Source organism: Anastrepha obliqua, unplaced genomic scaffold (genome assembly GCF_027943255.1).
Source record: "Anastrepha obliqua isolate idAnaObli1 unplaced genomic scaffold, idAnaObli1_1.0 ptg000005lb, whole genome shotgun sequence".
Lineage (NCBI taxonomy): Eukaryota > Metazoa > Arthropoda > Insecta > Diptera > Tephritidae > Anastrepha > Anastrepha obliqua.
This window is the reverse complement of record NW_026562177.1, coordinates 578,934-601,352: the sequence shown is the minus strand read 5'-3', so window position 1 is coordinate 601,352 and position 22,419 is coordinate 578,934. Positions and strand designations below refer to the sequence as shown.

The following is a 22,419-nucleotide window of genomic DNA, read 5'->3' as shown; positions in this document are numbered from 1 at the left end:
TAGTAGGGGTATGTAAATTGGAAGTCAACATTGCTAAAGTTATTCACGAGATACCGACCGAAGCCCTCTTGCGAGTCATTCTAAATTGATGTTTACGGATAGTCAAACTACAGCGCAGGTGCGGCCAACATTTGAAAGAAATTGTATTTAAAAAATAAATGTCATGAACCCTTCACAAAAATAATAAAGCTTGCCCAATCAAATTGAATTTTCATTGCTTTATTTTAATTATAAAACCGATATCTTTAAATTGGTCACCGTCTATATTTAAACGCGGCATCATTAGGGCAACTCACCAAAATAAATTTGAAATTTAATGAAATTTTAATGGATGCAGATTTCGGGACGTGTTGCTTATTTTTAGCCCATGAAGTAATTGAAATGGTCTTTTGATCACTCGAAATTCGAAAACTGTACATATTTTTTAAATTTAAAAATAAATATTGGTGGCAAGTTATTAAAGTCAAAAATTTGTTAAGTTTTGAACTGTTGAAACAGTTGTGGAGGGAATGTAGCTGAATAAAAAATGGAAAAAATGTGATCACCAATTTTTTACTGAAAGAGGATAATATCGTTTTCTTAATGGTGAAAAGCTAGTCTGATGTATCAAAGCTTCTGAAATCAAAGTCTGCGCTTACTCATCAAAATAGTAAAGTTAGTTGAAAATTGATTGGTTGCTCCTAAAACAATCAGGCTAAAAAGCCCATTGTATTTAAAACTCTGGAAAGGGGGTAGATAGTCAAGGAAGGAAGGAGAAAAGTATCAGAGAAAGAGATAGGAAAGAATAGAGACAGAGATAGAGGCAGAGGCAGAGACAGAGACAGAGACAGAGACAGAGACAGAGACAGAGACAGAGACAGAGACAGAGACAGAGACAGAGACAGAGACAGAGACAGAGACAGAGACAGAGACAGAGACAGAGACAGAGACAGAGACAGAGACAGAGACAGAGACAGAGACAGAGACAGAGACAGAGACAGAGACAGAGACAGAGACAGAGACAGAGACAGAGACAGAGACAGAGACAGAGACAGAGACAGAGACAGAGACAGAGACAGAGACAGAGACAGAGACAGAGACAGAGACAGAGACAGAGACAGAGACAGAGACAGAGACAGAGACAGAGACAGAGACAGAGACAGAGACAGAGACAGAGACAGAGACAGAGACAGAGACAGAGACAGAGACAGAGACAGAGACAGAGACAGAGACAGAGACAGAGACAGAGACAGAGACAGAGACAGAGACAGAGACAGAGACAGAGACAGAGACAGAGACAGAGACAGAGACAGAAACAGAAACAGAAACAGAAACAGAAACAGAAACAGAAACAGAAACAGAAACAGAAACAGAAACAGAAACAGAAACAGAAACAGAAACAGAAACAGAAACAGAGACAGAGACAGAGACAGAGACAGAAACAGAAACAGAAACAGAAACAGAAACAGAAACAGAAACAGAAACAGAAACAGAAACAGAAACAGAAACAGAAACAGAAACAGAAACAGAAACAGAAACAGAAACAGAAACAGAAACAGAAACAGAAACAGAAACAGAAACAGAAACAGAAACAGAAACAGAAACAGAAACAGAAACAGAAACAGAAACAGAAACAGAAACAGAAACAGAAACAGAAACAGAAACAGAAACAGAAACAGAAACAGAAACAGAAACAGAAACAGAAACAGAAACAGAAACAGAAACAGAAACAGAAACAGAAACAGAAACAGAAACAGAAACAGAAACAGAAACAGAAACAGAAACAGAAACAGAAACAGAAACAGAAACAGAAACAGAAACAGAAACAGAAACAGAAACAGAAACAGAAACAGAAACAGAAACAGAAACAGAAACAGAAACAGAAACAGAAACAGAAACAGAAACAGAAACAGAAACAGAAACAGAAACAGAAACAGAAACAGAAACAGAAACAGAAACAGAAACAGAAACAGAAACAGAAACAGAAACAGAAACAGAAACAGAAACAGAAACAGAAACAGAAACAGAAACAGAAACAGAAACAGAAACAGAAACAGAAACAGAAACAGAAACAGAAACAGAAACAGAAACAGAAACAGAAACAGAAACAGAAACAGAAACAGAAACAGAAACAGAAACAGAAACAGAAACAGAAACAGAAACAGAGACAGGGACAGAGACAGAGACAGAGACAGAGACAGAGACAGAGACAGAGACAGAGACAGAGACAGAGACAGAGACAGAGACAGAGACAGAGACAGAGACAGAGACAGAGACAGAGACAGAGACAGAGACAGAGACAGAAACAGAGACAGAAACAGAAACAGAAACAGAAACAGAAACAGAAACAGAAACAGAAACAGAAACAGAAACAGAAACAGAAACAGAAACAGAAACAGAAACAGAAACAGAAACAGAAACAGAAACAGAAACAGAAACAGAAACAGAAACAGAAACAGAAACAGAAACAGAAACAGAAACAGAAACAGAAACAGAAACAGAAACAGAAACAGAAACAGAAACAGAAACAGAAACAGAAACAGAAACAGAGACAGGGACAGAGACAGAGACAGAGACAGAGACAGAGACAGAAACAGAGACAGAGACAGAGATAGCTAGTCCTGTGAGAATTTTCCAGATTCTTTGACAAATCTGTAAATATAATCCAGTTTTTGAGAACGAATATTACTCATTCTCATAACATCGGAACCCCCGTGGTCTACTAAAGGCAGAGGAAGTGCTCAGTGTGATCCGCCTCTGCAAAGCAAAACAGACCCATTGGGTCCTCAATTATTCCAATGGTGGTCATATGTTGACCCCATGGGTTGTGTCCTCTAATAATACCGACCATCAACCGAACGTCTTTTCCTCTAAGTTTTAGTAGAAAGGTTTACAGTTTTCTGTTTGGACTTGGCACAAAACACTTCGAAGTTCTGCAGCGTTCTAGACCGGACCATCGCTCTTTATGTAAATTGCATATATAATCGCTGGTCCAATTCATGATTCCTGTGGAACGGATTCCGATTATTGGCTCTGGCCCTTGTGGGGGAACCGCTGATCCACGGCTGGCCAATTCATCGGCAATTTCATTTCCTTGAACACCGGAGTGTCTGGAACCCATATAAGTACAAGCCTGTTTTGTCTTGCGACAGAATTAGTTAGCTACTCTTCGAAATGGTTAAGTCAGTTATGAATTTGCTTTATGTGGTTTCTGCAATTAAGATCTACGACTGTTTCCAAAAAGGGCGAATACATTCAATATACTCGTATCTGTTTGGAAATATATTTCTCAAGTGTACTCAATCACCTTTTCATGGATTCAATATTGAGAATTCTACTGCAGATTCAACATTGAAAATTATTTCATTCAAACATCTACCTCCACTCCATCAAAACTTCCCTTAACGTCAGCGCGATGAAACTCATTGTTTTTTTTTTATTGAATGGAATAGAGAATCACTACCAATTTTTGACATATCGCACTTGTTACGTTAAAGCGTAACAACTCAAAATCTGAACATTTTCAGTAGAGACGAAAAACTGTTTCCGTAAATATTAATAGAATAGGTATTACAAGGAAAAAAATATGTAATTGCACGAAAATATCATTAAAAACAATATAACGGTTGTTTCATTCTTATTTGTTTAGTAGTTGCGCTAAAATAACAAATTTTTGAGTTGTTACTCTTTTCCTTTTCATTTTGAGTTGTTACGCTTTAACGTAACAAGTGCGATATGTTAAAGTGGTTGTCCACTATGGGACACATTCAGGCTCATGGCCCTTTGTTATAGCGCATGAGGATCTTGTCCTTATCTCTCCTAAAACCAGTGTGTACTTTTCAAAAATTTTATAAAATCCTTAATTCCGACAGAGCTGACAACTTCCAATTTGTTTGTCTGCCCAAAATGGCGAGCCTCGTCTCTTCCTCGTATAGACAACTTTTACAAAAGTCATGCGTTTGCACACCCATTCTCTGGGCGTGCCTACCGATTAGACAGTGCCCCGTAATAACTGAAATCAGTGTGTTAAGACAGTGCTTATCTCTTCTTAGTAGAAGTTCTGTGCGTTTAGCATTGAGAGTCGGCCACAGCTGTCGGGCGATTTTGCAAGTGGCCTCATTACACCATCTTTTATTCGCTACTCTTACAATTTCTTCGAAGATACGTAGCTTACATGTTTGCAAGGGTATACCTATATCATTGTCTATGTACTCATCGGTCAATTTGGTGCCGATTTTCGTTAGTTCATCGGCTTTGTTGTTCCACTCAATGTCACAATCGCCAGGAACCCATGTTATCATTAGGTAAAATGGCCCAGCCATCTCGTTAAGGATGTGCGGCATTTCGTGGCTTCCTTGGAGGTTGTCAACTGCTTTTTGAGAGATTTTGTCGACACAGTGGAGGGTGCATACATAACTTCCCTTTATAAGTGTCTTACAAATTGTAAGTCTGTAAGTATCCTAAAATAAATCTTTTCTTCCCTGCATGATTTTTCATATAACTGTACCTATAATATCTTAATTAATCTTAAGAATTAATCTGTACCTCTTCTCATAGCAGCGTTTGCTTCTTCATACCCCCCACTTGCGTGCGCACATGGCGTATAAGTAACTCTTCTAAGGACCATTCATTAGACATCCACACACTTCTATACATGCATATGCGAGCTTGCATGAGTAGCTACTTTTGTGCTTTTATTGTTTCTGTGTAGTGATTACATTAGTTGTTGGTGTGTCTCGCTAGCTAACAATGAGCCATGCGCCTTTGCTTATCTGGCAGACAATCGCTCAAGCTGTTAGATGGGCTTGTCCCACATGCATCATTGAGTTGGCGGCGTTTGTGCCAGCTAGCTGAAGGGTTCATCAGTCAACATTGGGCTAAGCAGGTACCTATGTGCGTACTTATAAGTTGTCTTATGTTAATCTAAATGAGTGCGCTTTCACTTCTTCTTCTTGCTTTGTTTGCTGAAATGTGGGCATATGGGCGCTTAAATAAATGCAGGTCATCAGAGGTATGGCTGTTGAAAGCAAAATAACTCAAAAATTTTTTAAATTGCGTTTCAACAAAATTTATTAGTCTCTAACAAAAGTGAGCTTGAAAAATATCATAAATTTTGGCTGCTATAAAGATATTTTCTCGGCAATAGCGTAGAAAAAATAAATATTTGCTTTGCCTGCTTTATGTGGAATTTTTGTAGGCGAACGTGTTGAATCTCTCTTTTCTCCAGGATGGCAATTTTTGTAGTAGAAGAAAAAATTTGTCTTCTTGCTGCAGCTGTTACGCTGTTAAGCTAGATTATAACAGGTGGCGCAAAAGTAATCTTGCGATTTTTTTTTGGCTGTAATTTAAAAAAAAAAATGAAAAACTTTGATTCCTCTTGTGGATTATTTTTATTTGTTCTGTCATGTAAATGGCCGCCGCCACAGTTGATTGCCATTTGAGCCCTTTTTATGGCATTTTCCATCACTTTGGCCAAAACTTCCGGCGATAGGTCCACACATTCTTGACGGATATTGTCTTTAAGAGCTGCAAGACTCTGAGGCTTGTTGACATAAGCCCGCGACTTCAAAAAGCCCCACAAAAAGAAGTCTGGAGCGGTCAAATCAGGCGATCTTGCTGGCCAGTGCAAATCACCAAAATGGGAGATTAGGCGCCCGGGAAATGCATCCTTCAGCATATCGGCTGTGGCACGTGCAGTGTGTGCCGTTGCACCGTCCTGTTAGAACTACATGTTTTCCAATCCCAATTCATCAAGTTGCGGCAAAAAGAACTCGTTGATCATTGCTCTGTAGCGCTCACCATCCACAGTAACCGTTTGGCCCGCGACGTCTTCGAAGAAAAAAGGTCCGATGACTCCTCCAGCGAAAACAGCACACCATACAGTGACTTTGAGCAGGTGTAATGGCTCTTCGTGGGTTATACGCGGACTTTCAGTGCCCCAGAAGCATAAATTTTGCTTATTTACGTACCCGCTAAGATGGAAATGGGACTCATCACTCATGATTATTTTTGATGAAAAATCATCTTCCTCTTGGTGGTGATTAAGGATGGCTTGAGCGTATGTTAGACGTGATTGGCGATCAGCAGCTAACAGCTGATGCACTGTCTGGACTTTGTACGGAAACATCTTCAAATCGTGTACCAAAATTCGCTGTAAAGAAAGTCGACTGATACCCATTTGCGTGGCACGTCGTCTGGTCGATGTCGACGGCATAACATCCTCGGCTACAGCAGCAATATTCTCTGCAGAACGGCTACTCCGGGGTCTGCCACACCTGGCAGCATCTCGTGTTGTGCCAGTCTCTTCGAGGCGAGCGGCTAAACGTCGCAGTGTTTCACCAGTAGGCGTTGGACGGCGAGGAAATCTGCGACGAAATTCACGTTGTGCCAAAGTCACCGACCGATTATTGGTCAAATAAATAGTCAGCAATATTCCGCGTTCTGGAGTAGTGTAGCGTAACATTGTTTATTAAAGTGTATTTCGCATGTGTTTACTACACAAATGTCAAAACAGAACTGACATTAGGGGCCAATCGCAAAATGTATAGCATTTTCTGATAGGAGGATTTCTTTAGCGCCACCTGTTATAAGTGATCTTGAACATTATTTGGCTTCCAAGATCTAAGGGCCGGTATATCGCAATTATCTATTATTCTTCAACAACTCTTCCGAGTAATTTTATTACAGAGTTATTTATTTTCGAGTCCTTTAATGGTTTTCTGATTAACTTTTCATTATATAATAAAAAATAGTGCTGATATATATTATATTTATAACAGCAATGAAATTTGGCATATATAATTTAACCCTTCCGGACCAATTGGGACACATACGTCCCAGCAAAAGTTTTTTTATAACTATATGTAGTCTAAATTTTCCATTAAAACTCATTGAAAACTGTCCCGTCCGGTATAATGAGGTTCAGGTAACGGTTCTGTGTTTTCTTAATGCTAAAATAGTAAACAGACGCCACTCAGTTTGCTTCTGAACGTGACTGTGCTTAAATCAATTTCTATATTCTTGTGAATATTCGATTTTTTCAGTGAAAATAAATGTAAAAAATAGTAGATTTTACTAAAACTAAGTTCGAATTGGATCACTGTGTTTGGGTAAGTTAATTACTGTAGCATTATTTCAGTTTCTAAGTCTAAGAGGTTATATTGGCCCAGCTAATGGAGTATGGTGATTCTGGTGAGGAAAGCTTCTTATCAGAAAAATCAATCGAAGATAACGGAAATAATACTTTTTCTGAAAATGATGAGTCGCAATCAACGGAAAGTGGTGAAAATAATTATGTATCGACATTTGAAAATGTTACAGTTTGGTCAATACCTGATGAAAATTTCCAATCACGAAAGACTGTTCAAGCTCAACGAACCCCCATCATTTCTTCACATATCGAATGTTCCGACTCAGTAATACAAGCAGCTCTGGACTAATGTACACGAAATGGCTGTATACAAAAGAAGTTATCATCCTAAGCAACTGCCACGATGATGAAATGACAACCATAGGAAAAAAGCAGGGGGACCAAATAATACCTACACCAAGTCCTAAGATGTTAAAGTTTTATCGCGAAATTATGGGAGGAGTCGATAGAACAGATCAAATGTCCGGCTTATATGATTTGAACCAAAAATCCAATAAGTGGTGGAAGAAAATTTTTTGCCGACTTTTGATGATGTCCGTTGTGAATTCATGGTTTTATATTCAGAGATACGTCGTCAAAAGATGCCATTGATTGATTTTATATTAATTTTGGCAGAAGAACTGATTGCCGAAGGTTAGAAAATGGCCGCCAATATTCGCAGTGGAAGGTCTGGTTACATTTCCAAAAAAAAAAAAAGACTTATGGAAAGTGCGCTACTCATCTACCAATCGGAGGAAGCACAAGACGACGATGCGCTGGCTGTCGCCTCAAAAATGTTGAAAGGCGTACTAAAACAATATGTGAAAAATGTGAAGTTCCACTGCGCAAGAATTGTTTCGCTCCTTATCATAAGCGTTGATTGCTATAATATCTGAATTGAATATAATTTCACTTAATTTTTTTTTCAAAATAAATGAAATACATTATTTTAGTTGATACGAAACATCCAACTAATTATTTTGTATTTATTTATTAGTATGATATAGAGACCTAATCGGACTTAAAGGTCCCGTTCAAAACACCTAATGGGACACACATAGAGCCCCTAGAGGGGGTGGTGGACTTCCTTTTCAGATTTTCAAATTTCAAGGCCTGTACTGAAGCTAAATATATCACTAAACTCGAAATGTTCCCGATGGTTGTTTCTCTGTTCGAAAGGGTTAAAAACTTTCCCGAAGTCATTTAATCGTCCGATAAGACACATCAAAATAAACGATACCCTATGGGCAAAAGCCAATGAGAAAAAGCAAATTTATTTACAGAGAATCTTCGCAAAACCTTCTCTGCCAATGATAGATCTGAAGATACATTGCGTCAAGTTGGATTGAAAGTGATGTCAGCATTGAGCCTATTAGTAGCGAAGAAGTACGTAAGGAGCGAAATTTTCAAAATTAAAACCAAAAAAATGCCTGGTTTCGACCTCATAACTGCAGAAATTCTTCAGAGATTGCCCAATAATTGTGTTACTTCTCTGTCTCAATTGCTCAATCTGTGTTTGTTGTTAAAATATGTCGCTTCGTACTGGAAGACAGCAGAAGTGATTATGATTCTGAAAGCCGGAAAATCGCCAAATGATGTGTCTTCATAGCGACCTATTTCTATGCTACCAATACTGTCCAAACTTTTTGAACGACCGTTAATACACAGGCTGATCTTCGCATTCTGCCGAGTAATTTGGTGTTATAACCTCTCCCTAGAGCTTTCCATCAGACTACTGACGGTATAGCAGTACTCCTGAGAGTTTCCTTCATGGGCGGGATCCCGAAACAAAAAAATAAATGGGATGGAGAAAATGGATCTGCTTTTTATTTATGCTTCCTCAATACAGAACTGAATGCAGTCGTCTAAGCCACCTTTTGCTTCTGATTGTCTACTTTTCAGTACCAAGAGAAACTTCTTATTGCAGGTGGCCACTGATTAGTCTAGTCCCTTACTTCATTGAGTTAGTCTTGATCTTGAAGTATGGTAGTGTAATCACTTGTAATCATTACTTTTCAGCTTTTTAGTTTCCCTTAGCCTTAGTACAGCACTTGTAACACAAAGCTTTTTTCTATTTCCACATCAGCTTTAAGTGTGTGGAATTTTCTTGAATTTTCCATTCTCCAAAGTTCTACTCTTCTTAAAGCTCATAAATTTGCCCACCATGTTCTAACGGATGTTGTCTTAATGTTTTATCATTCAAAACATACTTCTTCTGCTGGAGGCTACATATGCTCAGCATTTTGCATAACAAGCTCAATTACATGCTCCCTGCCATGTATTTATTTTCAGATATTATTTGCATATTACAATAAATGCGCACACACTTACACTCATACATACAGATGTAAGTACATATCAGAGGCCAAATATGATTTAAATAATTTTATTTTATTGCTGCGTAACCTTCACATGCAAACATGCAATAAACATGAGTAGTTTTATTTGCCGCTGGATGATAAAAAATGCAATAAATATTCGTAATTGAAAAATTACGCAAACATTTTTATTTGCTGCCTTCAAAATTATTGCTTGCGACTAGCAGAATCGTTTCACAAAATATAAAAAAATAAAACACACAGCCATCGAAAGGTACGAAATTTATACACTCGTAAGATTCTAATTCTGTGCCAAATCTCCAAAATTTTAAAAAAGTTTTGCTTAGTAAAGTAAAAAATAAAAATAAAACATTTTTATTGCTTTACTCTGACATTAAAGTGGGCGGATAGCGTTGATTAATATTTAAATAAATCCATGTACTTATCTGTATTTCTGGAGCAACAGCATAAATTGGGAGGGTATACGCGCGTTTATGAATAAATGTATTTTATTATTATTAAGATTGGCGAATAGTTTAATTTCAATTTGCATCATAAAATTAGAAACTTAGAGTGTCTACAAAAAAAAATTCCACTTCTCTATGTACGAGCCGTGCATTGCGATTCGCTAAACTGTTTAGATTTTTTTTGTTGACTGTGCGCCTATACATAGTTTTTGGATATCCACTGCTGCCACTACCAAGCGGGTCCCATTGTAAGGCCACATGAGCAATGTTGATTGTATTTCTTCTTAACCCATTAAGGACCAGATTTTTTTCAAATTTTTTGCCGAAATAACTTTATTTCGTCATTAAAATAAAGTAAAAATAGACAAACAAATTTTCGTTCACTTACTTGTAGAGATAAACTTAATAATGTTAGTGGTAGTCAAATGACGACCGTGCCTATTAAAGGTTACCAAAACAAATTATTGTTATTGCCATTGTGAAAAGAAAGTATATTTATTTTACTATATTTTACAAATAATCTTTTTATGAAAAAATAAAAAAAATCTATAAAATCATGTACAATGGCATTTAGGGGAAACATTCTAAGCGCAAGCCAACATTGCACTTTTTACATTGCTTACACACTGTACGCTAACAATACGAACGTTCTTTGTTTTCCTTCATTGGTTCTTTCTAAACCGTGCCCTAATGGGTCGAACCGCACCTCCGATATAACTCTCGACGACCTTATAACAGGAGGTCTTCCTGACAACTTTGGATTGAACGCCGAATCCTGTTGTAAATATATCCTAGCAATCCTTCTTCGAAAGTCTACTAATGTCATTGGATTATTTGCAGAAATATACTGTACATAAGCATTGTAAAGCGCAACATCAATTGCGTTTGTAAATAACGGGAAATACCATACTTTCCTTCGAAACCTTATCCGATATTTTTGAACGTTCCAGTCGAATTTTTCTACACCTCCTATAAATTTCTTATACTGCCAGTTCCGGTGCCTTTTATACCACATCACATCAAATTGAAACTTGTGAAAAAATTATCAAAAATATTCTGCATTTCATTTGACATTTTTCAATTTCAGACTAACTCAATTTAAACCATGGAAGCATACACAATCGAGCAATGCGTTAAAGTTATTCAGGCTTATTATGAAAACGGACGTTCAAATCAAAATGCATATCGAAGAAAATCATCTTCAGTGATGAGACACATTTTCACCTCAGAGGATGCGTTAATAAGCAGAATTGCCGTATTTGGGCGAATGATAATCCAAGAATGATTGGCGAAAAATCAGTGCACCCACAAAGAGCGACTGTTTGGTGCGGTTTATGGGCCGGCGGCATCATTGGGCCGTATTTTTTCCAAAATGAGGCCGGTCAGGCAGTTACTGTGAATAGTGTTCGCTATCGTGAGATGATAAGGAACTTTTCATAACCCGAATTGGAAGATATGGATGTGGACGATATGTGGTTTCAACAGGACGGTGCCAATGGGCCGCCAAGATCATGTGATTTGACACCGTTGGACTTCTCTCTTTGGGGTTATTTGAAAGAAAAGGTGTACGTCGATAAGCCAGCAACAATTTAAGAGATTGATAGATTTTGGTATGGATATTGAGAAGGAGGTAAATGGAATCGAAATGGAATTGACCAAGTTGCATTTACAGAAACGTGAAAAATGACGAAACATTTATCAAATTCATTTATCAAGTCAACAACACTAAGAGGCAACGTCATCGATTTGCCTTTTTCAAGACACTTTACACTCGAAACAGTCCCTTTCATTTCCTACTTTTTCTATCATCGTCCTATTCTCAACAGAGAAATGGTTCATTACCATGCACACAGGAAGAAGGCATATGCAAATACAAGTATGTGAATTTATATACAAATGCGCATATACATACATATACATACATATATATGCTCACTCAAGTAGGAGAGAGCCAGATGTCTAACGTTGCCGAACGCGGGGGCCGATTGTGTCTCTTTGTCGTTGGTTCCGCGCTCTCGCTTGCAGTTCAAGCAAGGTAACAACGCATGAGCAAGATAGCGACGCATTTCGTCAAAAATTCTGTCATTTTGACCTTCATACAAATTCATATGAAAACAATATCCAGTGAGTGAAGAGCACAATGCCCATTGCTTGAATCCAAACCTGATGGGTTTTCCCTTTATGAACTGCTTGAGGAAATGGTGCCCATAGTAGCGCACCATTTCTTCGTCTATAGCAAGTCTCCTGGAGAAAATTCCAAATTTCTTGAAATTCAAATTCGTTTTATCCAGTAAAGGACGAATTTTAAAAATTTTGTCTCGTTTCCCTATGGATGATAACAGAGAATTATCGTTAAAATATAAATTTTACCGCCATAAACCTGTTTCTCGGTATACAATTTCTTACACATTGAACATTCATATCTTCATCTTCACACCAATATAATTTTTCTTGTGGCAATGAATGATATCCTGATAGCAATAATTTGGCAATCAATTATTTTAGATAGTTTGGAGTCAAATTGAATACATGACTATTTTCTTGCGTGGCATATAACTTACTTTGGGTTACAATAAATTCCAAAATATCTATACTTACGAGCTTTTGAACAGGCGATTTATCTTTTAAATTTTCTTGCATACCTTTAAAGATATCACCTCCATGATTTGATTGAAAATACTCTTGTAGAAAATCTGCATCGACTTTCTTCTAATCCGTTTGCAGAATTTTAGCCCTTTTTCGTTCAGATTTGGGTAAATGAATTTCGAACTGGTCGGGAACATCTTTCGACGTTGTGTCTTCAAAAATATCTTCGTCAATGTCTTCACAATCAGAAAGCCCATCGACATTATCTGGTGGCAGTTCGACTATCCTCTATTTCTTTCAAGCTCAAAAACCTTGAGATGCCATTTTGGGTATCTAAAAATATTAATTACAAACGTATAGTTATGAAAAATAACTGTAATTTATAAAATATTTGAACTTACCAAATATATACTTAGTGATAGACAATTGATGACCATCCTCCCCAGGTGATGACTAATCCCCAAGATGGCATCTCAAGGTTTTTGAGCTTCAAAGAAATAGAGGATAGTCGAACTTCCACCAGATAATGTCGATGGGTTTTCTTATTGTGAAGACATTGACGAAGATATTTTTGAAGACACAACGTCGATAGATGTTCCCGACCAGTTTGAAATTCATTTACCCAAATCTGAACGAAAAAGGGCTAAAATTCTGCAAACGGATTAGAAGAAAGTCGATGCAGATGTTTTTCTTTATAAATCTAACACTAATGTAAATAGTTCATCAAATATTATGCACTAGGTAAAAGAAGGACTATTATAATACGTTATAGACAAAAATTTGGAACAAAGGGATATTCACTGCACAAGAATGATATCTAAACTGAACCAAAAATTAAACATTTAAAAATCGTGACACGTATTTAGTTATTTTGGTATATCACCTTGCATACAAGTTCGACTCTTATAAAAACATTTTTTGTGTACGCAACTCATACCAGTGCAATGATTGTGCTAGGAAATTTCATTACTAAAAATATATTGCAATAAATAAAAAATATAAACCGAAAGTCGTCATTTGACAACTATGGTCGCTAATAAGTTAAGCTGAGACCGATACAGCCATATCTCCTATTTTTAATAATACTATCGATGCTTTTTTGTTTTATGATTTCGCACAGTCTTTGTTTTTATATCGTCATAGACCAGAAAATTTGCATTATTCGTCCGCCGTAAGCTACGACTAACAAAGTATTGTGTCTTATTTATGACTGACTTTTGACTTCAAGAAGTCGAAGTGGATCGACTATCTAACTGCCGCGAATTATACCATCGCGAGTAAGCGTATTTCAATTACGATAAAAAAATTAAAAGGAATGGACAGAATGCACAACGAAATGATAAAATATGGCGACGAAGCTTTTTCAAATTTTTTAGCCATTTTTGACGTGATAACGTCTTATAATTCGATTTAGCCGGCTGCACGCACGAAAAAATGTGTCGCTACCTTGCTCATTAGTGTTACCTTGCTCATTTGTCGTTACCTTGCTCATTTGTCGTTGCCTTGCTCATTGCCGTTACCTTGAATGAACTACAAGCGAAAGCGCGGAACGAACAAAGCAAACGAACGGCGGCGTTTGATATCTTGCTCTCTCCTACTTAAGTGAGCGTATATATGTATGCATATGTGCATATGTACATATATAAATTCACCGAATTGTATTTGCATATGCCTTCTTATTGATTATTATTAATTTGATTTACTTGAAGAATTTAAAATAAAACCAAGTTTGTTAATAATACCTGTTGTTTTAATGTTATTATTATTAATTTTTTTATTATATATGAAGGAAAAAATGTATGGTAATATTTACCATATACCTTATAAGATATGTTGTATACTAATATATATTATGTATATAAACATGCATATACATATACAATTTCGCGCAATTTTTAAAACGAACAAATCTATATGTAAAGATGCATACAAATCATATGGACATATCAAATATACGAATCTATTCCGTACGCAAGCAAATGTAAGCTAATGTGCTTGAACTGCAAGCGAGAGCGCGGAACGAACGACAAAGAGCACAATCGGCCCCCGCGTTCGACAACGTTCGACATCTGGCTCTGTCCTACTTGAGTGAGCATATATATGTATGTATATGTATGTATATGCGCATTTGTATATAAATTCACATACTCGTATTTGCATATGCCTTCTTCCTATGTGCATGGTAATGAACCATTTCTCTGTTGAGAATAGGACGCTGATAGAAAAAGTAGGAAATGAAAGGGAGTGTTTCGAGTGTAAAGTGTCTTGAAAAAGGCAAATCGATGATGGTGCCTCTTAGTGTTGTTGACTTATTAACGTCTGATGCACAATCGAAATTGAAGAATTGAATTTGATAAATGTTTCGTCATTTTTCACGTTTGTGTAAATGTAACTTGACCTATTCCATTGCAATTCCATTTACCTCCTCCTCTATATCCACACAAAATATCTATCAAACAAATAAAATTAAAATTTTGTTTTGAAAATTGCAACCATTCCATCAATATTTTCTTATGACGTTGTCACGTTAAACTATCGTCAGTAAACCGAATTTACGGACAACATCTTTTTTTCAAAAGATTCTCGATACGGGAAAAGTTCCAATAGAATGGAAAGAAAGCATTACAATACCCATCTTTAAAGAAGGGGACAAAACGGACCCAAGTAATTATCGGGGTATAACATTACTTAGCTCTATGTTAAAACTATTTACAAAATTCTGGCTGAGGAAATAGCAAGCGCGGGTATAAATGAGGAACAACAAGGCTTCAATCGACAACTGATGCAAAATTTAGATGTACTGAGACAAAATATCGAAAAATTCATAGAATTGAACTTCCCCGTTAACATCTGCTTTGTAGACCTTACAAAGGCAGTCGACAGAGTACTCCTTAGAGATGTTATAGACGTTCTTACGCAAAAATGTGTGGGTAACAACATAATATCTATCATAGAGCACATGAATACTGACAACAGCACATATATCAAATCGAAAAACATCATCAGTTCTAAGCAACCAATTGCATCAGGTATACGACCAGGGCCCAATGCTATTCAATACTATAATAGATGAAATCATTAATGATATTAATGACGTAACACACGTTTTAATATCTCTAACACTGAGGTAAAAATCTTATGTTATGCTGACGATACAGTGCTCATGGCGAATTCAGAAGATGATCTTCAACGTTTATTATATTCTTTTGAAAAATCTTTGCAAAAATACGACGTGCAAATATCCATATAAAAGTCCAAATCACTAACAATTAAGATCCAACTTAGCCGTATATAGCAAAAGCGTCGAGCAGGTCATGGAATTTAATTATCTGGGCTCAAAACTAACATCTTCAAAAAATGTGGTTGATGAAGTGCGAAATCAATCCGTAAAAACAGCACGGGTGTCCGGGTGTTTACGCGATATTATATGGAGAAACAAAGCAATGAGCAACAAGACTAAAGTTCGCTTATATAAGACATGCATAAGGCCAATTATGACATATGCAATTGAAACTGGTGCGAGTATAACTACAAAAGAGCGAACGCTGCGAGCAATAGCTGGTTACACAAGGCGCGATCTTAAACGAAAGGAGGAGATACAAGAGATGTGCGAAATCGCTGATGGAGCCGCAAAAGAAGAATAGAATGGAACCAGCATGTAAAGAGATAGGGAGAGCATCGACTTCCAGTAAGACCACCAAAGCGTTGTCACGAATGTTGGACGTCTGGATCCCGATCCGAATGGTGAAATATATTAAAAAAACAAAAACACAATAACGTATTGTAAAATTTTTTTCGTTGAAAGAACATGCCACAGTCCTACAATAAAGAATAAGAGTAAGAAATTATATGGTGGATTTTTTCCATTAGAGGGAAATTTTTCCATACGCACTAGAGAAGCATAATGATTATTAGTTCACAGCCCCAGGGTTTTATTGGTAGAAGATTGCACGCCAAGAGTACTTTGGTTGCTTTGGAGGGCGCTCGATTTTCTTGACAAATATTGCGTTCTTTTTTTAAAATATGCCTTTCAGAATTGCTTCAAAAAATACGTTGTGAGTGTGCTTGTAGTTCTTCTCCTCCTCCTAAACGACTCAACCGTGTGAAAGACTAAAGCCCACCGTCAATCAACTGATTGGACCTTATCAGTGTGGCTTCAGACCTGGAAAGTCTACCATCGACCAAATATTGTCAATACGCCAAATCTTGGAAAATACCCATGAAAGGAGAATTGACACACATCATCTTTTCGTCGACTGCAATTAGACAGTACGGAAAGGAGTTACTTGTACCCCGCGATGTCTGAATTTGGTATCCCCACAAAACTAATACGGCTATGCAAGATGACATTACTCAACACCAACAGCGCCGTCAGAATTGGGAAGGACCTCTCCGAGCCGTTTGATACCAAACGAAGTTTCAGACAGGGTGACTCGCTGTCGTGTGACTCGCTGTGGTGTCTTTAACCTGATGTTGGAGAGCATCGTACGAGCCGCAGAACTTAATCACTTCGGCGCAATTTTTTATAAGAGCGTAAAATTGTTGGCGTATGCCGATGGTATTGTAATCATCGGCCTTAAAAAGCGCGCTGTTAGTTCTGCCTTCTCCAAACTGGGTAAAGAGGCAAAGCGAATGGGTCTGGTGGTGAACGAGGACAGAACGAAGTACCTCCTGTCATCAAACAAACAGTCGGTGCACTCGCATATCGGCACCCACGTCGCCGTTGTCAGTTATGATTTCGAGGTTGTAAAAGACTTCGTATACTTAGGAACCAGCATTAACACCGATAATAACGTCAGCCTCGAAGTCCAACGTAGAATATCTCTTGCCAACAAGTGCTACTTTGGACTAAGTAGGCAACTGAGTAGTAAAAACCTCTCTCGACGAACAATAGTAACACTCTACAGGGCTCTCATCTTGCCCCTTCCTAACGTATGGCGCAGAAGCGTGGACGACGACAACATCCGATGAAACGACGCTTGGAGTGTTTGAGAGAAAGATTCTGCGCAAGATTTTTGGACCTTTGCACGTTGGCAGCGGCGAATATCGCAGACGATGGAACGATGAGCTGTATAAGCTTTACGACGACATAGACATAGCGCAGCGAATAAAGATCCAGCGTTTTTATTGGCTAGATGGTCATGTCGTCCGAATGGATGCAAACGATCTGGCTCTGAAAGTATTCGGCGCGGTACCAGCTGGTGGTAGCAGAGGAAGGCCTCCTCTGCGTTAGAAAGACCAGGTGAAGTAGGACTTGGCTTCATTTGGTATGTCGAACCGGCGCCGGTTAGTGCGAGAAAGAAACGACTGGCACGTTTTATTTAATTAGACCAAAACCGCGTAAGAAAATATTCCACCGAACAATAAACGAAATTCGACTGAGTATACAACTATTCGTACTCCTCAATACTCGGGTGTCTATACCTCCATTCTATATCTAATTTTTGTTCTTGGTTTTCAGTGATTTATTCATCAATTGCAATGGCCTACAGTTTTATGCAATGGAAATTATTGGAGGCGTCTTGCTAGTATATTATAAAATTGGTCACGCATCAAGAAATAGGAACCAGCTATGCGGAAATAGTACACTTATTTATTACAACTGCGGGTTAATGGAATCAATTAAGTTTACCGCTACGTCAACCGCTATAATAGCCCCAAACCGACTGTTATTATGGCATTAAGGCAATGATCACCCATTTGCAGAAAATTTCAATGTGGTGCAAGAAATTTTATTTAATAAAAGTTGATGTTCATTCGAAATTTGAATATTGAATTATTTGAATGCCATTTTGTATTAATAAATTTTCCTCCAAATGTGGACAATATTTCAGCTCGGTCACTTAAGCTTTAGGAGCACAATAGACCGATAAATAAAACCCTAAGCCAATGGAATGGTGTTGACAAACTATTTGCTAACTGAATTAGCAGGCATGCAAATGTATTAGTGAGAATTTGGGTAAAAGCACAGTAAACAAGATTTTTCTTATCTTGAGAAAAGACTTTTTTTGTGAACTCTGAAATATAAATAGAATTGCAGAGGCCATAAACTAGTGAGGACTTAAGTTAAGCAAGGCGTAGACAAATTTTATAAATTTCATAATTATCCAAGGTAACTTGCTTTACAATTTTTAGAAATATATTGTGATTAAAACTGGGGAATGAAGATTGAAAGATTGTTGCCGAAAAAATGCACTTCTTTTGTTAAAAACCCATTTAGAAGTAATACTCAGTTAGAAGCATTTGAATATTATGTATAAAACTAAGATACCTTTTAAATGAAGGTCGGGGTATCACAAGCGCAATTCTTCCACACAATCCCTCCTCGGCACCTTACATAGGCAATCCTTAGAGCAATCGCCAAGAACTTCGATCGAGTTACATGCGACTTTTTCAATTGATTTAGGCTAATAAAGATTTTCGGACCTTTGCAAGTTGGCGACGGTGAGTGCCGCAGGCGATGGAAGAAAGAGCTATATGAGCTTTTCTGCGATATAGGCAGAGTGCAGTGAATAAAGATCCAGCTACGTTGGCTGGGCCATCTCATCAGAATGGATAGCAACGGGGTCGGAAAGTATTCGATGCGGTACCTGTTGGTAGTAGCAGAAGACGAGGAAAGCCTCGTCTTTCGTTGGAAGATCAGATGGAGGAGGAGTTGGGCAAAATCGAGTAAGTGGTTATCGTGCCAATCAAGAAAAAGAAGAAGAATAAAGATAATATTTTACATCGCAATCGTGAAATGTATCTATTCCAACAGCCACAAAAGGCATTTCTTATATTCTCTTTAACCCTCTACCATCAACGTTTTTTCTCAGCTCATTACGTTTTGTACCAATTCAATGATACGCTTGATGGCATACATTTTTGACCGATCTATTTCTTATTTTGAAAATGGTGTTGTTAAGAATAGGCATCCTAAAGATTTCCCACCTCATCCATAGCTCCGATATCCTCACTTAATGTATTTTTATATTCTCCACCACAAGGAAACTCATAATGGCGGTATAGAGGAGACTACGAAAGAGGTAGCCATCGTGTTGATCTCTGGAGAATTGCCACGCATTCTTCCAATCATGCGAGTAAAGTTTGAGTCTTTGTGCTGAGTTCAGTGAATACTATTTATTTTGGAAGGCGATAGTAAAAATAAAATAAAAATAAAATTTGTGCTGTATTTTATTGGCAAGTTGCCGGAACTCCATTACATCGTCATGAAAGAATGGTGGGGGCATTTTTATAAAGATTTTAAGGTCTACTTTTAAATTTTCGAAAATAGTTTCTTCATGATTTTTAACCTTGCGGATATACCTAATAACAGAGAAACCCGAACAACTATTAATAGCCAGATGAATTTGACTTACTTTTTGCACACATAGATCTTTGGTTTCTTGCAATACCAGATAGAATCCGATTAGTTGAACAAGACATTATTTAGGATAAAAACACTTTTAGCAATATTTAATAATTTCTTCTACTCTACTTTTTAAATTTCAGCTAGCCTTCCTTGAGAGATCCTTTAACATTTCAGCCGTTTTTAAGACAGTGCAAGAGAAAGCGTAAGAGTGCTTTATGTGCTGTTTTCTGGCTAAATTTTCCACATATACCATCATTGGTTAGTCCGATCTTGAATCCACGCACCACTAGCAAGAGATGACCCAAAAATATTCCCAAGAACCGAGTGTGCCGTTGATCGATCCTATTACAGATGGCTTTTGCAGTTTTACAGACGCCTAATCCCCTGCTCTAATCTGCCTTTTCATGTGCGAGTCGTGTTGTTCGAATGCCAGAGCAATAAAATGTTTGGTCATCTGCCAGCTCGTTTACTTTTATTTCATTGCGGTCAGGATGATGCTGTTAATTTGTTGGACAAATTTATGAGACCAGCCTTTTAAACTATTCTTTGTCGATTGTAGTAAGCGCTTTCACGATGGAGACCTTCAGAGAGTTCTTTGAGTTACGAGGCTTTGTGTAAACCTTTACTTCAACAATGTTTCTCACAAATCATTACAAGTTTGACCTTTTTAATAAGAATTTTTCTGTCTCCTTAGTTTCATAATGCACTGAATTTTATTTTAACAAAGCACAAGTTACAATTGACTACAAAATATTCCCGATTTTTCTTAATTTTTTTATTGAGTTGTCATGTCACATACAAGTTTGATTTTTTTTATATGGAAGAAATAGGCTTGCACCGTCAACAAAAAAAAATACCAGTCTAACGGTTAGACTTGATAGAAGTGAAACCTTCCGTAAAACAAACTGAGAGAGAATAAGACGAAAGCAGCATTAGGAGCGGGATAATTATAGGTTCATTATAATATTGCTATAAAGTTCATATTTTATTTTCTTCATTTTATCATTATTCATCCCCAATGTTTTCAATTTCAACAAATGATACGAGTGGCTTATGATAGATAAAATATGATACAAATGCTTTGGTTTCGATGTTGTCAAAAAAAATACCCAAACGGACCGAAGAAACAGACTTACAAATTTCTTCCATTTTCGTCTACTTGTATTCATATAAAAATTTATGTCTCTTCCCACCAAAGCTAAATGTATTAGTATATTTTTTCTTGTATTTATTCAAAGCCGAAATCCCGGCGGTACTGCAATACCGGGTCAACCCGTGGCAGAGAAGGAGCAAGCCCCTAAAACACTCCGCCCATTTCCAAAAATCAGTTTAACATTTATTGTCTTCCGATGGAGGATCATCAGATGTTAAGCTGATAACCACACTACCTAGTCAATACATTTTAAATAATAAACCTAATAAAACTTTTGAGAATTACACGCTCACAAAAATTATTTATATCAACATATAATATAACGCTTCGTAACTAAATAACTTTTAGGCCAGCGACGACAGCATGGCGCGGTAGCCGAGCGACTAGCAATGTGAGCTTCCGATCCAAAATCCTTGGTTCAAATCACAAGAAAAAATAAAAGTTATTTTTATTTATTTCGTCGCTACTTTTATATCAACATATAATATAACGCTTCGTAGCCAAGTTGATCGCTTTTTTCGTTTCACTTTTCCTCAAATCACTCCCAACGATTCTAAAGAAGTTTTCACTTCAAAAATTGTTAAAAATCAAAGGTATTTTGTTGTCACTTCAAACTTGCACTTCGTTGCATTAAAATTCATTGGCCTATAAAACTGCATACCCAGAGAAGAAATTTTTTATGTTTTTCTGGTTAAAAAGTTGAAAATTTGGAAGAAATTTGAAGAAATTCGTACAAAGTTAGACTTTCTAAGAAATTCGTACAAAGTTAGAAAGTCTGCGTTACATGGTTTTTGTTGTAATATGACCTACCAGTTAGATACCTATAAAATGAGACTTTTTTCATTTTCAAACGTTTATTAACAAAAAATGGTTACAAATTTATTCTTCAAAATAATAGCTATCGCTAGCGACACATTTTTCCCATCTCTCAGGCAATTGTGGATGCCGCGCCAAAAAACTTGAACTCCATTGGCCGCAAACCAATCATCGAGCCATTTTTTGGCTTCTTCGTGAGAATTGAAGCGCTGCTCGGAAAGTGCGTGGCCCAACGATGCAAAAAAATAATAATCGGAAGGCGCCAAGTCTGGTGAATAAGCCGCATGCACCAGCGGTTCCCAATCGTACGTCTCCACCAATTCCGGGGTCGCTCTTTTTCGATGTGGCGGTGCATTGTCACGTTGTCAGCTCATGCGGCACCCATCTTCCGACCTTTAAAATCATGCCCATATCTTTCTAACGTTTGGAAATGGTTTTTTGGACACTCCCAACTGCTCTGCTATCATTTCTTGCGTTTGACCGTTACATGAAGATCCAACAATGCTTGCAATTCGGCGTCCTCAAACTTTTTCGGTGGCCGGCCACGGTCCTCGTTCTCCACGCTAAAATCACCACTTCGGAATTTTCAAACCACCTGAAGCACTGTGCTCTACTTAGAG

The 22,419-nt window shown here is 37.4% G+C and overlaps 1 pseudogene; it reads right to left on the bottom strand.

Moving 5' to 3' along the window:
• Positions 1 to 21,058: 21,058 nt before the first annotated feature.
• Positions 21,059 to 21,241, bottom strand: LOC129251157 (U2 spliceosomal RNA; annotated as a pseudogene).
• Between the last annotated feature and the right edge of the window lie 1,178 nt (positions 21,242 to 22,419).